The following is a 16,630-nucleotide window of genomic DNA, read 5'->3' on the forward strand; positions in this document are numbered from 1 at the left end:
GCTGAGTGTTCAACTACACTATTCAATTGTCTGGTAAGTACACAAATTCTGTTCAAATCAGAACAAACTTTCAAGTAGACAGAAAGGGGTATTTGGATTTCTATTTGGATTTCTATTTTATCCTGGAAACCCTGCTGAACACCAGTGTGATGGGGAATATAGCCATATCAGACCAACAAAAGGCTCCTAATGTAGTGAAGACCTCCTCCCCCCTCCTCTCCAAGGAAGCCGGCTGGCAGAGCTTTTGCTATCGGAATTGTTTGCAGAATAACCAAACTAAAGCAGCTCCCTATGTGGGTGCCTCATTCAGGAATAAGCAGCACTTTTATTCTAAAACACTTATCTAGCTTCCTGAAGAGAACAGGCTATTTGGAAGATACTTCTTTGTTTTGAATGTTCTTGTGGAGTAATACCTTATCTGTTTCTTTTTTTTTTCTTCTATTTACATTTTCATTTGCTTGTCTGACAAAAGCAGAGATGTACTCACTCAATAAAGCAGTTATCACATACGCCAGCAACTCTTAGATTACTTCTGCTGTTCAAAAGATTCCCAAGAACTGTTTTTATTGCAAAGGATCCCATTAATATCAATGGTGCAAACATCCTGTTTGCTCCTAGGGGCTTTATATAATAAAAGGGTTATGCTTTATGAAGTCAAATGCAGTAGATCTGCATTTCACATCACTCGTATGACAATGTTCTTGCAATGCAAGATATACCACTAGTCATACTTTTATTGCTGTGAAGTATGTTGCAGTGTATAATTCCACATATTTTTCCCTAAGACATAAGAACATTTCATGCCAAATCCCTCTATCATCTAAGGAGTCCAGGATCCTATTTATTTTGATGGAAGTTGGGCTAATAAAAATAATAGATTGCAAAATAACTGTGGTAACAATGCTGCCAAAAATGCTCACAGAATGATGCGGTTAGTATCGTCCAAGCCAATGTTTTGTCTCTCCAGAGAAGGATGTGAGTGTGTGCTGTCAACTCCATTTGGTGTCAGTCACCAAGGCTAAAGTGTGTGTTAGTTTGTTTTACTTGTGTTACAGAATTGAAGAGAGTTGGGTTCCCCATTTGGTGCTTAACTCCATGAAGGCTCCAGCAGGTAGAACTGACACAACACAAGCATCTACATCTGTGGTCCACAGGAGAGACTCCATGAGTGGGAGGAAGGGGTCAATGGGCTATGAAGAGAGGCCAGGAGCCCTCTGGAAGTGCTCTCCTGCCTTGTAACCCCAACGAATGTTGTGTTGGTTCCAGTGCCAAGTCTGTGAGAGGCCAGCAACTGGAAGCTGGTGTGAGCAGCTGAACACGCACTGCTGCCGTAAGCTGCAGGAACTAAAGAGGGGTGGCTGCTGAGGTCACAGCCAGGAGCTCTGCTCTGGGACCTGGGACAAAGCCGGTAGTTTTGGCTACCCACTGCCTGCCTCTACATCTGCTCCTGGAGCCTCCTGTGTTCCCACCTTTGCTTTTTTTGGAGAATGCTACTTGGCAGAGCATTAACTCTAACTCTGCACATTCCTGACTTCATTCACAAGTGCTTCTGCAAGGAATATATAACTACATTAAGTTTATGTTCAAGAGTTTTCTACTAAGTTCATACCATTTTGCTGTAGGGCAGGCATAGTATCCATAATCTGGTTATTAAAGAAGTGCTGGTGAATGGGATATTTGCATGAATGACCTCATTTTTCACTTGCTCACTAGAACATTTTTAAAAGGAAGTATTTGCTTGGTTGGTAGCCAAGTGTTTTCTCCTTGACTACCAAATGTGTTTAGTCCATATTAAGGGTAAAATTCTCTCCAAAGTTCACTGGTAATTTCCAGACCCTGCAAGATTTGCACGCAAGAGACTGACAGGAACATTCTTATTTAATCATTTCCCACCATATTTCAAAAAAATGCGGTTTTCCAGATGCTCCTGACTTCCAAATGCAAAGTGGAAAATGTCCAAAAAAGGCATTGCTTCATCTAATGTCATTTATTTAGCACACATACAATCCTTCTGTCCTTCTTTTGCTTTATCAAAGCAAGGGGATGTGTGACTAGCTTGTATAACTTAAATTTCTTATCTAGACTTGCATAAGTGCATTCAACAGCTTCCTCAGATGTACAGTTAATGGGAAATTCCACGAGTTTTACACTTAAACTTAATCAGAGATATGAAAGGAAGAATGTAACCATCAAAGCTGTTGCAGAGTCCTTCATTCCCTGACCTTAGGGCCCATAAACCCATGAATAAGTTACATTCATCCATGTACCAATGCTTTTTTTTCATCAGTAATGCAAAACGGGTTTAGAACTCCAGCTATTAATCCAAGTTGAATTTCACTCAAACTGCTCACGAGTGGATACTTAGTCCTTACCAAGGGCTGTAGGACTCATCCTCTCTTCACCCCGTGCAGCACAGGTAAGTGAGGGGAGGGGAAGGACTGCACCACTGAGCAGAGCTGATGCGGCTGATCTGAATCCCAGGCAATTACTGGCTGCCTGTGGCTGCAATGCCTGCATCTGCACCTCCCTGTCAGCAGGGTGATGTGTGCCATGGTCCCCTCTCCCTGGGTGTCACTGAAGCTGCCACAGCAGAGGATGCAGGAATAACACATCTCTGCCCTGCTCCCAGAGCAGTGCTAGGTCTGATCCCCTTTGCAGCCGTATGTGCTGGGTTTGGGAAGGACACTCCATTCACTGCATAAGCCGGTTTTTCTTCTCCCTGAGCCTCATTTTCTTGTTGCTACCAAATTGGGCCAGTACTTTCAAAGAGCTGCGCTCGCTACTGCTGTAATGAAATACCCTGAGACCTTTGCTGACCCTGCCAGAGCAAACCGTGGCACAAGTCATGCTTAGTACCTGCACTTTACAATTGTGTTTTGGCATTTGTACCTCACATAGCAAGGGTTATATCCATTCACCAACCTCTGCTGAAAGTGGTTTTGCACCTTCTTTGGGTTGGCTGCATAACCAGAGTCAGTCACCCAGCTAAAAGAGAATAAATATACTTTGAGTAGAACAGAGACTCAGTCCCAAACGTGCACCAGAGAAAAAAAACAAAGTCTGCATATCCAGTGCAGGTTTTCTTGCAGTGCTCTGAGACAGAAGAAGTATAAGATCAGGAAAGAGTAAGAAGAGCTCACTCAGACAAAGACCTCTAAGATAAAAATTTCTCCATCAACAGAAACTGAATATTAGTGAAAGGATTCAATGAACCAATTGAATTATATTTAGAGGATTTTTCAGTAAAAGTTAAATGTTTGTTTGTGTTCAGATTTGGGAAGTGAATAGGAAAGATATCAATATCAATAAAATAATATAATTTTGAAAAAGTAGTCCTCATCCCAGCTCTGGCTGATAAAATTTAATTTTTTTGTTGTTTTTTTTTAAAGAGTACCATCCAGACACACCTGTGAGCCAAGTTTTGTTCTGACAGAATTTGATACAGGTGAGGTATTAAACCCTGTTAAGACCAAGTTAACAATGGAAACAGTGACAGACAGCTAACAGCAGTAAAGGGTAGTAGCTGCCATTATACTCGTGAGTTCCACGCTTTTCACAGCATCGTGGGACAGCTGAGAAACCCTGAACCTGCCTTGCTGCCTTTAGTTTGCCTGTAGTTTATTTCCAGGAACGACCTTATGTTTACTGATTAATTCTGCGACTCACTTCATGGGGGAATTAGAACAACTAGAAAAATTTTAATATCAAGAGCATTTTGCCTCATTTCTTCATTGTCTTTGTAATTTAAATATCCTGGTGTGTAAGCCTAAAGGCAGGAAGTGAGCTGTACAAACCGTTACAATAACAGTATTAGGTTGCAGATAAGCCCATGTGCTCAGTGGTGTTGGGTAATTTTTTTTCCAAGGTAATACAAGTTCTGCCAATACTGGAAGAAATGCTAGAATGCTTTAACACATTTACATTTTACAAAATGAGCTTCATCTTTTGCACACACACACACACAAAAAAAAAAAAACAAAAACAAAAACAAAAACAAACAAAAAAAAAAACCTCTCCCAGTAACAAGAAATTACTTTGGCCCATTATGCCAGGCTTTAATTATTTATCTTCACTCTGTATTTCTGTTTCTGCCATGAAACCCAAACCTTTTCAGCAGGCAGAGAGAGGGTGGTGGGGTAGGTGCCTACCTGTCCTCTCTTCCATTCTTTCCCCTCCAACTCAGCACTGTTTTAATGCAAATCAAACCCTTGGTGCGTACATAGCCAGCACAGATATCCTTACACTTCATGCACCTGGCAGTCAGCTTTCCTGCCGAGGCTGCTGCTGAACTGGATTGTTTCCTCTTGTGGTGATTACACTTGGCTCTCTGCAATAAAAGACAACAAAAACTTCTTACAGATGATACATACAAGCCTTATTTTTTAACATGTACCTGGATTTATAGGCCTAAGGGATAAAATTCTGTTAATGGTAAAATTTAGAATTTCGCAAATGAATCAAATCATTTTTGCAAGACAGGCACGCAGCGAGCATTTCAAACCATGTGGAAGCCGTGTAACCTACCAGTGCTGCATTTAACAAAAGTAGGACATGATTTCTGCATCTATTCTCCTTTAATAAGATTATGATCCTGACTGTCCTGTTCTGACTGCAGTCAGAGGTAGCGTTGTTGCTGAGTGGCTCACGAGCAGAAGGCTTGTGTGCTTGCATAACTGATCCCGAATTACACACGGCGGCTATCTATAGGTGCTAATCTTGAACATGACAAAACATTTGATCTCTCTGTGTATATTTGCACAAGCACATTTCCAACCATGTGCAAATACACACACACACATATTCATATCAAACGCACGACATTATGTGTAATGAGATTATTACACGTTTGTGTAGGTGCACTGTGAAAAGGAGAAATTGCCTCATGCACTACCTTTATAAGCCTGTCTTCACAGACAGCTCAATTTTATCAGTTTAGCAATTTCTGCTGTCATTTTGTGCAGCATCTAATTTAGGCCCAAATGCTAATGACAATTTCAGTCAAAACTGTTTAGCTGTTTCTGGAACAGAAAGCAGGTTGTTTTGCTTATCAATAAACAGTCTGGATTTTCTCTGGGAATTGTTCTAGCACCTTCACAATTTGAAGCCAGAGTCTGAAAAATCTGAAGTCTCCCTATGCTAGGGCTTTGCCTTTTGCTATTCTCGTTACACATTTGGCTGCATTATAAGTATGTGAAAAATCACAGTTTGCACATGCTCCATCACTACCTCTTCAATTGGAGTTGCTAAATTCTAAGATTCTGCTGTAACTGAGGATGCTCAGGTTTCTCACAGCTGGTAGCGCCGACTGAACCACATATGCCACGTCCTCAGTTATAGACTACAGTGTCCCACTATTCCATGCTTGAATATATTATTCTAGGGTAGATTACATGGGCAAAGCCAAAATTTCACTATACTATGAGCTCAAAGCAGTAACGTTGGGATGAGTTCCAACAGCAACTGCCAAGAGGGAGATAAATTAATTTATGTTCATGAAGCGGTCAAATACTGTGGAACTGGTCACCACAGAAAAGCGCACAAAAAATTAATTATTTCTTTTTGAGAGAAGCATTTGAATAGAGTTATTATGTGGCTGTGTAATTAAAGATGATACCATGAAGCACGCATATACGGGTCCAACTGACTATTGGAATCCTCACTATTGGAGCTTTCTGCATTAGTTTGTCTACATGACTTAAGAACACAGTAAAGAGCCTAGTTCCTTTACTTTATACATTCCCACATCCACATGTTTATAAGTAGCTTGCCTCCACTTCAAAATAATATGATGGTGGACAAGGGGTTAATAGCTAATTGCATTCAACAGTATAAAAAAGACAGGAATAGCTTATTTGAAGTTGTCAGAAACAATGATTTACTAGACATTATGGACAACTCACAGCATAGAGCTTTCAGCTATCCTCCCTAGGATATTAAAATCTGTGATATCAGTGAAGTACAGAGTAAGGGGCTTTCTGGAGTTTCCATTCATGTCTCAGCAGGCTTTTAACAGAATAACCAGGGACAACTGTCTACAATAAACTTCTCTTTGTCTTCAACTCTTCCAGCTTCAGCATGCAAGGAGCTCCATTTTCAGCTATGGAAATGAACCATTTCATTTTTATGAGATCTAATTTCAGTAGCCTACTTTGAATAATAAACAACAATTAACTTTCAGAGCACAGGGGAAGATGTATAATTTTTAAGGCACATCCTATTTCAAGGACTTCAGGATATAAACTACCTAAGAGCAAGAAATTGTGGAAATAAATGAGAGAGAACAAAGTTGTTCCCAGTACAGTGAGGCTGTCAGTCTTTCTGTACTCCTGCCCGTGTAATTGTATGCGTTGGGCCTGATTCCATGGCTTCATTTGAGACCCCTTGGGAGAAAACCAAAGTAACATACTGTGGGATCGTGTTCTTCTCCCAGCATTTGTTTTTTGGAGAGCCAGTGGAGTGTGGTGCTTAAAAGCTTCACATGAACTGCACAGAGCTTACATGATTTCTTGGGGTGTTCTGAAAGGGTGAGTACGGTAGAGCTTGTGCAGCGTTATTTCCTGAGAGCCTATTTAAGCAGGTTTTAGTGTTAACTTCAACTTCTTAACAAGCTTAAATACAGCATCACATTTGATTTGGTTTTGCAAATGTCTGGAACTTTTCATGTGGAATTAGCAGATCTCAGTCTTCAAGCCTAATGAACTCAGATAAAACTCAGCAGGATGTCCTGTTGGAAACTAAATTTTTTGTACAAAGACAGCTCTTTGGTCCTCTTTTCTTGCTTTGCGTTTGTTGACTTGTCTCAGAAGCTCGTAAGCTATCAGCTCTCTTATTGATCTACTCTAGAGTCACTTGAAAACATAATTTTGAAAGCAGCATTTCAGCACCTCTCCTTATTTGATCTTGTTGCTGTGGCACAGTTTTTCAAGCGCTAGGCTGAAAATCAATGTTGGGGGCTATTTTATGCTTAATAATACTTTTTTTAAAAGACTTTACATCTGTCTAATTTTTATTTTAAATGCCTTCCTATATGTTATATTTTCTGCTTTATTAAAATCTGTCTGAGGATTCACATCCCTTCATTTTAATTTAGCTACAAATTGATTCTTAAAGTATCACATCTAATAGCCTTTGGGGTTTGATGCGCAAACTATTCTGACGTCTATTCACAGACCTTTATAATGGGACCCTCTCCAGTTTATCCCTTGAACTGTCAGGCTCTTTGGGAAATAATAGCTCCTGACAGTTGTAGAGTTAAAATATAGGATTAATGATCAGCTTTTAATGTGCAAATGGGGTATTCAGCTTTCCTCTTACCCATCCTATTTAATGCAAATTCACTGTTGAAACAGGTAGCATGAATTTCTTCTCTCACTAAACATAGATTAATCTATCAGGGTAAGTCCCTGAATCAAAATAGGAATTTAGATACACACCGCAAAGTAAATACAGGGCACTGCGTTTGTGCTGATTTATAAGCAAGTGTTTTTCTTCTGCCAAGTCCATCATTTATTTTTAAGGTTTCAAAACCTCACTTTCACACAAAAATAAAAATGGGTGTGCATTGCAGCAACCGATTTAACCAGCAGGAAGGACTCTGCCTTTCTCTATTAAATACACCTGTAGAAAGTCCCATGGACTTTCATTTAATTGTTTCCATTAGTCCAAAACAATCAGCTACCTGCACTTAGTAAAAAGTAAAAAAGGAAAAAGACAGGGATTTCTACAGCGAAGCACAGTGGAGATTAGATGTTTTCATTAGGAGATTAATGACATGTTTGTGATTCTTGGCCTTAGGAATTGTATGGTAATTGTCAATTGGGACATCCTATTAAAAAGCTGCCTATCTATACAAAATTAGACAATTTGTTTAGAAAATGTTATACACTCATGTAATTGGAAAATGCATTTTAAACATAATAAGAATAAGAAGCATTTGTCCATTATGTTCTGCAGTGATGGGCAGCACTGTGTCCAAGGAGCAGAGCACGGGAAGATATTGGGTTAAGGTGACACCGAAAGAACCTTGCTCCTGAGAGTGTCTGGGGGAAAAAGGTTTTCAGGGGAACTTAAGTCCGAATGTGAAAAGATAAACACTGAGTCATTCCGAAAAATCTTTCATATTTAAGGCAGTCACACACCTGCCCATACATCTCTGATAACCCCTAGCTTTCCCAGGCACATGGAACAGAAAGGCGTCCCTCAAGATATGCCTTAATCCTTGCAATACCTTAAACTGCCAATAAAGCAGAGTGAAGTCTCTTGTCTGCAATTATTCCTTTGAGAGGAGTCACATCAGAGCAGCACACATGTAGAAGCACCTTGAGAAGCAAAGGAAGAGGGAGAAGAGCAAGAAGAATGCGCAGCACATCGCTTGCATGCAACTTTTGTGTCTTCTATTCTTACTGCTGTTACCTTTGCATACGTGCTTTAATACACTAACAGGGAAGAATACCATCAAGGTTATTTTGGAAATCTGGTTTCAACAGCATCTAAATGGCCTCCAGGGATTTCTTTTCTTGTTTTGATAACAGTGTCGATTTACATGTATACTCTCCTTGTGCACCCCTACCCCCATTTCTAAGAATGCAAAGTAATCTATCATTAATGACTCTTGAGAAACATAAGCTAAATTTAAATTAACCTCACAGACATTGTTTATGACATCCTTAGCTACTCTGCTCGTAATTGTTTGCTGCCTTCTACCTTGTATTCACAGCTGTGCAAAGCAAGTCAAAGCGGCAGTCAGGCAGCAGTGTTCTGCAGACAGGCTGCATTCACATTGCTTTGGCGTAAGTAAGGGACAATTCAGCAAAAAATGAGTGGTTGCAGACATTCAGGTAAATCTACAGGTGTAATAACCATAGCAGGCTGTGGTCACTACATGGACTAAAGGTGTTTACCTAGCTCTCAATGGGCTGGAGGATGCTTTACCTACGTTATGCAATTTCTGACCCTCACCAGCAGCTTCTGCCTCCCATGTCCATCCCACACTATTTTCCCAGTTGTGTAGGAGGCTGGATGGTGGATCTGATTCCTTGGAAACAAAAAACACCCAGGAAAGATAGAATAGACAAACAAATAGAAAATACAGGAATAAATGATGATTTTCTCAGAGATTCAGCTCTCTGACCCATTTCACTGTAAGGCAGGAGAAATCAGTAAGGGCCAAGACCAAGATGGAGCAATGGCAGGGGACAGAAAAGAGGAGGTTGCTGGAAGCCTTCCTGAAAAGTTGTTCATCAAATCACACCAGGACAAACCAGAGTAATCTAATTCCTAACCAGGAATCTCCTCTCTGTAGGGGGCTACAGCCAAACTCCAGTTTTTTCATGCCTTGCTGCAGCTCTGTGTTCCAGTCTGCCCTGGACAGAAAGGGAGCGATATTTTCCCAACACAAGGTATTGTGTGTGCTGCAATAGGTGCACAGAGGGGCAGTTTGTACTTGGGCTTGGAGCCGTAATTTTCAGTATCTTGGTGGTTTTGGTTTACAATGATTCTAAAACGCCTTCAAGCTTGCAAAATGGTTGTCATGCCTTGTCAAAGTTAAACCTACAGGTTCTAAATTATATGGCTGTTTTCTGTATTTTGAGAGAATTTTCTCTGGAGACACATTTTTATATAGAGAGATGGGAGGGTTTTTTAGACTTTCTGCAAAACCCTTTCAGAATACTTAAATGAATGAACTTAAATGGGAAAAAAAATTAAATTAAAAAGTAGTTGTTGCATTTAACAATTTTCACTGATAAAACCGATATGTCACTTAAGGTTGACTTGATTTCACAGTCACAGCCAGGAAACCTTAATATTTCTTTTTTGTCTTGCTCATTGGGCACTTAAAATTAGAGATCAGAAAAAGTGCAGCTCACAAGAAGACAAAAAAGTTTTTACTAATCCAGTGAGCAGAGATTAAATGACCTTAGAATTCAGCTAATGGAGGGGAAAAACACTAAAAACCAGGAGCTGCAATGTATGTCAGAGGGCCAGTTTGGGGGACAGTGGGGAAAAGAGGGCTCCAAGGAATGAGGAGCTGCTGATAGCTCTGAAGATTTATTCACTTGAGGTATCCCAGAAAACAGATCCAGCAAAGCTAGGAATCACAACTGTCTCCCAGGCACCCCCAGAATTCATCAGTGCATGAAACTCAAAAAAAACACCTATTAATCAGAGGACACATGATATTTCTCTACACAGAGTTCTTAATAGTTCTCAACACAGTTGTTGTGGCTCATGTTTAGGGAACAAAAGGGATGCGCCCTTGATATTGGGACACCTGTCTGCTAGCACAGGCAGCAGAATGGACTAATATGAGCACTGAATCCCAGCCTGTCCTCCTGATTTTCCCCAGAGCAGCTGATAAAAAAAGAACCATTTCAAACACCCACCTAGTTCAATGAAGCATTTTATTTTAACCCCAGCTATTAGCCTAGAATGACATCAGGATTCAAAACACTTTGAAAACTGGAATCCAAATTTCTGTGGTTAAGGGGATGACCCCCACCTTATCCTTGTGCAACTCACCACTGCCCTGATTTCACGTGGCTAAGCAGGCATAATTGAAGGGAATGGACTCTCCTAGCTCACAGTTTTGTCCTGCAGCCATTCAGTTGCCCCTCTTTTGTTTTGGTTTGTTTTGTTTGTATTTCCTAACCTTGCATAACTTTAAAATGGCCATGCATAATTTTTTGGACAGTTTCCATTTGGGGCAGAAACCCTTCTTGACAGGTTCAGCAAAAGCTGCAATTTAATGGATGCATTTCAAATTCTCTAAAAGCAGGTTCGAAGTGCTCAGACACCAGTTTCAGCATTTTTGGATTCACAACACAGCAGAGGAGGTGCAAGCGTGTGTTATTTATGTTTTTCTGCAGCTTTACTGCTGTTTGGACATAAACAGGGGGTCAGATTCAATCCCAATCAGTCCTACCTCATGATGATACAAACCCCCAAACGGGGCCCACGAGGTGGGAAATCTTGGTAGAAAAATTTGCCACAAGCGGAACCAACCACAACCCCCCTGTGTGTGAGCGGCACCTCCTGGGGATGGCAGCAGCTGCCGGGGTGGGTTCTGCTGGACAGGGGGGCTACAGGACATGCTGACCCTGCACGGCCCCCACAGCCCCTGCTCACAGTCATAAAGCAAGGCAGAAGCCTGAAGGGGGAGGAGGGCCCAGTGGGAAATTGATCTCTTTAGGGAGTGGATCCCGCTGGGACCCGCTAGCGTGGCGTGGTGGGTGCTGCCCGCTGCCCTGCGTGGGGCTCATGGGCTGGTGAAAACCTGTTTGCTGCTCTGGCTGACAGCAGAAATACACCACCAGGACAAACATGGATAAAAATATCATAAACAGGGAAAAACGGGGGAGAACAAATCCAACAAAATCAGATGGGAGAGTTCACAGGGCAATTGGATGTTTACGTTGTCCCAGGGAAAAAGTGGAGCTGAAGGGAATCGATTGGTTTGTATTCCCATTTTTTCCTAAAAACTCATGGTATAACATTAGCAACCTACAGGGATGCTGGGAAAAACAAACAAACAAACAAACCCCTCTAAGTCTCCTCCCTACACCCATCCCCTCTCTTGTTATTTTTTAAATCAGGGAATGGGGCAAAAGGGCAAAAGAGCAGTCCTTGTATTTGCCAGCCAGTAAATCTAACTTGAATCCCTAGTGAAACAATGGGACAACCGGTTAAAGGGGAAGGAAAGAGGGACAGAAAATAATGGGGTCATGAGCAATTAAAAGGTTTGGCCAAATCTGACCTTTGTTTTAATGTAATTTTGAATCAGCAGAGGTATAGCTGGGTTAAATTTAACTGCCTGGTTTTCTGAATTTTCTTTAAAAGAAATAATGCCAGAGAAACTCAGTTCATCTGCTGGAATCAAAAGATGTAGTGGGAAAAATATGTTTTCTTCTTGCTTGCAACAGCTGTTAAATTCAGCATGCAAAATCATATAGGAGGAAAAAAATCTTTCCCTAAAATTCCAGTATCACCTTCAGTTCATCTAAACTGTGAAAAAGCTCATATTATAATCCCAGTCCCTCCCTCAAAAGCTTCCAACCTCCTCATCCACAAGCGGGGGAAAACTAGCCTTGGCGTACTTGGTATTGCCAAGACTAAATGAGTTTGTTTAGATTTCCTCTTCCCTCTGTTGCATCCTCTTATAAATCAACACATTTTCCAGATTAATTTATACTCTGTGGATCCGTGTGTGTGTGTGTATTTATAAAAGAAAGGGTCACGAGTCCCATGCTTTTAAAGGAAGGAAGCCGTTTTACATTATGTTTTAAAATTAGCCAGGACTAAACATTGCAATGCAGAAATGCTCCTCTTTCTATTACACAGCCCCTGGCAAGATATCCAGGGAGCTGTTTCAAGACAGTTTAAATTGGCCAAGCTAGTGAGGGTCCTCCCTTTTCCCTGGACTATGCCACATGTTGCTGATGCACAGAAGTGCAGGAGCACTGCTACTTATCTGACCCCTTACTGAGCCAATTTAAACAAAAAGCCTTTTTTTTTCCCCTTCTTTTTCCTTTTTTTTGCTGTGTTACTTTTCAGTTGATTTCAGACTTTAAATTGAGTCACTGGGAGGTCAGGGGAGCACTGGGGCCAGCAAAAGGGCAAGGTCTGGAAATACGTCACCAAGTCCAAGGTGAGGATGGCGCGGTGGCACTCACAGAGACAGGGGTCGCGGCTCCCCAGCAGCGAGCAGCATTTCTTGTACCAGCCACCCTCACTTTTCCCACTCCTGTGGTTTATTTTTAAAAAATCTCACCTTGATCAAGAAATTAGTCCAGGTAAAGATTATCCAAAACGGGCTGTTTTTCAGCCAGTTCTCTTCCCAGCCCAGCTCACTGGGTACCCGTGCTACCACAGGAGAGACTTTTGAAGAGTGGGCTACCAAGGAGACAGATGTGCTGCTGCCCTGAAAAATACACTGCATGGAAACTGGGGCTGTTTTGTAAGGAAACAGTATCAGTTCTGCAGAATCTTCTGTTGAAAATTGTCTGCGTTGTAAAAACAAGTCAATTTGAAAATCTGGTGGGTTTGTTTCAGACATGTCCGCTAATGAACTTGCAACCAAAGCACTGGGTCTCAGCCCACTCCCCTCTGCCACCGTTCACTGCTGTGTGTTCTCAGCAGACAGCAATTATCAGCCTAAAGCCAACAAGAATGATGTCATTTTTAATTCATCAAATACCAGGTATCCCAGGGGGATCCTTCACCAGAAATGTAGCGGTTCTGGAACAGTTTGGGATTTTGGCTTTGGTGGAAGGGTGGTAACTTTGGGACTAATAGCTTTTGTAAATCCAAGAAATCATCACAGAATAATGACTTTTTTGACTGTCTCTGCAATAATAGGCTACCACCATGAATAACAGCTGACATTTCAGACTCTGAGTGACCCCTGGGTGTTTTCTAGGTCTTTCTTTTCCCCTAACTGGTAAATTTGAATAGCTATGAGATAAAACAAGGGAAGGTATGCTGAGGGCATCAGGTTACCTATATGCCCAAAGCTGTCATTCTAACCAGATCATTTTGCATGCAGACTGCTTTTGTATGAGGATGCCTGTTGCACAATGTTGTTTTTAAGTGAGAGAGCAAAATAGATGAGCTCTCCATATGATGTAGAGAGCACATGCTATTTCTTGCATAGTCTTACTGGATTTATTCTGAGAAGTTACTGAGGCTTCCTGCAAAGATTGTTTAATATCTTTGGTGGAAATAATCAAGCTTTTGTAATAATAGTAATGAAAAAATCATGACTTTCCATATCCAACCAAAGCCTGATTACACTCATTGAAATACAAATGTCAATATTTATTAGCTAATACTAAAATTACTGCCATCTCATTTTTGCAGTTAGTCAGAAAATCATTATGTATCCCTTTTCAAAAATCATTGACTTTTCCTTAGCACAGAAAACTCTATTATCAGTCTTTATAAAATATTTATGGCTTTCCTTGACATTCTTATATTATCCCTAGGAGAACAATCAGCATGCATTTTGCTGAAAATAAGACAAACCTCCTCTCTGTAAAAAAGAATTATTAACAAAATGTAAATTAAATGAAATCAAAAAAGTAAGAAACTACAGCTTGTTCATCTAATTTCTCCTGTTACATTAGGAAAAATCAAAGGCATCTCTCTTTTAACTACTTTATTACAATTATTTGGGCTAAAAAGTGGTCTTGATTTGTCACTAAAGGACAAATTATTATTAATTTCACATGTAAGCATATAGAGAAAATTACTTGGCAGAATGTAGGGGCTTTTCGCTGATTCATTGATTTTTCTGTGCCCTTGATTGTTTGTGGCACTGTTTCTAAGTTAACAATGTGACCCTTCTCCAAGGTCCAGGGCAGGGTTACTTTTGGTGAAGTGATAAAATCACCCATATTTTCATCGGAGGCTGCTGGAGCTCTGCATGATCTGAAGGAAATATCACACTTCCATGTGGCTGGTGCCACTTGATGCTGATATCTCTTCCTGCAACTGTTCTGGAAATCCTGATATGTCTTGTCTCCCCTTTTGTGTTTTCACTTTGCTTGGTGATGAGAGGTGATAGAAAGGGATACTCCCCCACCAGTAATATCCCTGCAGAAGCCATGTATCAGCAATGTCCCTTGTTTAGTTAGCAATTCTCTCTTTGTGCAAACTTTTTTACATGCAGTTGGCTTGTTGCATTTTTCTGTATACTTAGCTGTATTGCCATGGCAATGGGAAAAACATGATGATACAGATTTGGAGAGAAAGGAAGGGAAAAAAGAGATAAACCACCACTGTAATCTCATGGCTAGATGAGGTCAGAACTGGCTAATTTATGAAGTTAAGAGACATGCAGTTTGAAAGATGAGAGGTTAAAAGGAGTCCTGAAGTGGAAATTTTCCAGATAGTAAATGTGTGAAGTTTGGGATCTGAATTACCCCCAGATGGGTCAAATAAGTCAGCCTGCACTCCCATAGGACACATGATGAAAATCTTTGAATAAGGAGTAGGAGATTTGACTAATGCCTTTAAAGGCATTAAAAAATTAGTATTTTTTGTCTTTGTATTTACACAATATAAAATTATATATTTATATACACAGACATAAATGTTACCTTTTTCAAACATTATTTTCATATAAATTAGCTAAATACCCTATTGCTATTTATATTAAAATGCTCATAAAATTAGAAAGGTTTTCTTCCCAAATTTTCAAGTATTTCAGTCTGGTTTAAAATTCTTTTGGCTTAAGTGCAATTTCGCTCATCGTGTTTACACTTTCAGCATCCCAATGTGTTTCTATTTCAATTCAAGCATCCAGAGAGATGGTGAACTGCCTCAAATGGACAGAACAGTATGAGAGTTTCACCAGAGAGCCCAAAGTCTAATCTTGCAGGCATTTGCTGGTGTGACTACTTTGAAGCTCAAGAGCATTACTCTGGTGACAATGTTACTCTTACAGAAACTGGATCTTTCAAATACTTGCACATGTGAATAATTTTATGCATCTGAGCAGTTGTCTTCTGTGAAACTACTGCCTTGTGTCAAACTAACCATGTGTGGATGTGCTTCCAGGGATGAGGAGGTTCCCAGATGATGATCCTGGGGGTTTATAGGAATAAGCTTTATTGACCATGGTATGGGTAGAGCATTGTACATGAGATCATGCCATTAGCAATATGCAAAAATTCCACAAGCAGCATTAGGAAATTTAAACGCAAATTTTGAAGAAAATGCAGATTTGATTTTTAACAGGGGGTTTTAACATGAAAACGTTTCTTTAAAAATTCACTGCAGCAAGATCAGTAAATATAAATAAAACATGTGAAGAATATTAATCTTAGTAAAATTGAAGAAGCAAGCTGTCAATGGCTGTCAGACACAATATGAACTGACAGTTGCAAGGCTTACAGTCTGACATCGGGATCGTTACCTGTCTGTTTCTCTATCAAAATACCTACAGGGAATAAGAGTTTGCAGATTGCAGGCATGGGTGGGAGTGGGTAAAGGGGAAGAGCAGTTAAAATGGAAGCTTAATGACAGCTGTGAAACATACGTATGCAACATATTCATTAGGATTAATCATCAGTCCGAAGGAATGGCTTACATCATTCATTATCATCAGCACTGGAGAAAAGCTTTAAAGCAGCATCTAAAGCTTTCAGATCCCACTCCTCCCTCAAATCAAACTCAAACCTGACACACAACCTTTTTCTGGCTGCCACATCTACAGAACCTATAGATGAAGCATTAATTGTTTTCACGTATTAAGACAATTTCCAGGAATGGGTCAGATATTAGCAGCAGATCCTCATGTAGAAGGAAGCTGCAGGCTTTTCCACCCTCCTCTCTCAGTCAGGCTCCCCTGGCCAGCCACCCACCCTCCCAGGATAACAGAGAAATCCCCTGGCTCCACCTGGAATGACAGGCAGGAGAAATGACTCACAGGCAGCTACCTCTGTGACTGTGGTCTGCACTCCCGGGAGCCTGTCTTGGAAACAGCCATCTTGGTAAAAGCTGATTTTTCATGGAAAACTACAGTGTGAAAGGGTAACTGGGGTCACAGAGAGCCCAAATCACATTCCTTCTGGGCTCCCAGGATGGTTAAGGTTTGCATGGCCATTTGTGTGGTATGGGAAGAACCACTGGG

Source organism: Prinia subflava, chromosome 1 (assembly GCF_021018805.1).
Source record: "Prinia subflava isolate CZ2003 ecotype Zambia chromosome 1, Cam_Psub_1.2, whole genome shotgun sequence".
NCBI classification, from domain to species: domain Eukaryota; kingdom Metazoa; phylum Chordata; class Aves; order Passeriformes; family Cisticolidae; genus Prinia; species Prinia subflava.